A 2,235-nucleotide genomic window follows, 5' to 3' on the forward strand; every position below is an offset into this window, starting at 1 on the left:
ACGTTTGTGAGCCACCTTCCGAGTTGTTTGTATGCTTGAATAGGTGGGACGTGGTACCTGCAAGATACTCCAATGCCTAAGTCAGCAAGGGGTTGAGCAGGTTTAGAATATTGGAACTTAAGTATACCTAAGAGTGTCAATGTACTTATAAGGGATGAGCCAATAACCACCGTTAGAGTAGTTCCACTGTTGATGGTGGATAACCGTCCCTTTATCTTAGGGTTGTTGAGATCTCTCTTCTAGAAGTGGAAGAGAGATTTACGGGGGCAATTATTCACTTAGATAAGTGTTAAGTGCCTGCTTACGTCGAACTCGACCTCTTAAATGAGGTCGGACGAGCGGTAGAGGCCAATCTGCTGGATTGGGCCTTTTAACTCGATTTGGGTCTGGCTTTGTTATTTGGACCAGGGTATGAATACATACTCTTTTCTTTAGTAAAAATCAAAATCAAATAAAATAGTTCTTTAATCAAATTAACCAAAATAAAACTTCCAACTTNATACTCTTTTCTTTAGTAAAAATCAAAATCAAATAAAATAGTTCTTTAATCAAATTAACCAAAATAAAACTTCCAACTTCTAATAAAAATTTTGGCAGCATCTCCTTTAAAACTCGAACTTTTTCTACCTTTCAAAGATCCCATCCAAACAATTTCTCAAACCCTTCTCAACCATTTTTGAATGTCAAACCATTCCAAATATCAAATTATCTTCAATATCAAATCATTTTCAATATCAAATCATTTCTCAATCCTTTACAATGGGTTCAAAACTAAATCATTTCTCAATAAAACAAACAAATCAAATTTTCAAATCAAGCTTTCATTACCTACCACAATGCCAATTCAATAATCAGAAATAGCCACAATCCAACCATAATCATAACAACTTTAAACCAACGAGAAAACCTAACTCCTTTTATCAATTACTCATCACATTTCATTTCACGATCAATATAGTATTATCAGGCAACCACTTCAGCAACAACCAAATAAACATCTTCAATCGATTAATAAACCAACCAAACAAGAAATTATATTCAAGATAACTCAATTCAATCCACAAGACTTACGAAATCAAAAAATATATTTTTCGCATTAATATTGACTTGTAACAATTCTTAAAAGTAAATGAGTTTAAGAAAAAGCCCTTAACTCGAATAGTCAAAATTCGAAAGCTATAAAACACGTCAAAACCGCTTTTTCTCCCATCCCACAGCAGTGGCAACACTTTTGACTGCTCCATCGGCAGCAGTGGCAAGACTTTTGACCGCTTCTGCGGCAACAGCAAACATCGAGCGCCACATGCAGTCATGGTAACTATACTCTGAGACATTAACGTCATAAAATCCTCAACAAACTATAACAGAACGCTAACGACGAAGGTTTTGAAATAAGAAAACTTACTGTACTCAGAGAAGAACCAAAGAATGTTGTAACAACGAGTTCAGTCGCGACTTCTGTCGATGTCAATGCCATTGTCTGGCAGCTAGAGGCACGGGCGTAGTCCATAGTGACGGCGGCAGTAGATCAGCGATCCAAACGACACCATGCAACTCCCCGATGAGCATGGCAATAGTAGCGGCGTCTACTCTCTCCCACGCGAGCTCCTTGGTGGCAGCTGCAACCCACTACGATGACGACGACGCTTCCCATAACAAACCCTAGCAGCGGTAGTGACGACAAACCTTGATGGTGACGGCAGTAGCATCGACGACGAAACCGTCTTCTTCTCCATCACACATTTCTCTCTCTCCACGTCGCGCTCTCTCTCATGCTCCTCTCTCTCCTCCTCGTGACAGCAACGGTGACGGCCTAGTAGCAGCAGTGGAGCGCGACGATGGCTTGGCAACGGCGGCATCCCCCTAGCTGGCGTCGTCTCTCCCTCTCCGATCTTCTTCTCCCTCGCAGCGCATCTCTCCTTCCCTATTCTTTTCTTTTCTTTCCTTTCTGTTTGTGTGTGTGNTGTGTGTGTGAAGAGGAGTGAGTGTGAAATGAGTGAGAGTGCGGCGGCTGGAATGAGGAGAGTGTGTTAGGGTTTTGGTTAAGGTAAGTTTGGGAATTATGATTTGTATATGAAATTAGGATAATAGTAAAATTTAAGGATATTAATAAAAATTAAGAGATAGAGTATAAATTTAAAATTAAATTAAATACAAAATAATTATCTTTAAAATACTATTTAATTATCAACTTATAAATTATTTCAAATAAATACTAATTCAATAAAAATTGAA

Source organism: Arachis ipaensis, chromosome B09 (genome assembly GCF_000816755.2).
Source record: "Arachis ipaensis cultivar K30076 chromosome B09, Araip1.1, whole genome shotgun sequence".
Taxonomy (NCBI): domain Eukaryota; kingdom Viridiplantae; phylum Streptophyta; class Magnoliopsida; order Fabales; family Fabaceae; genus Arachis; species Arachis ipaensis.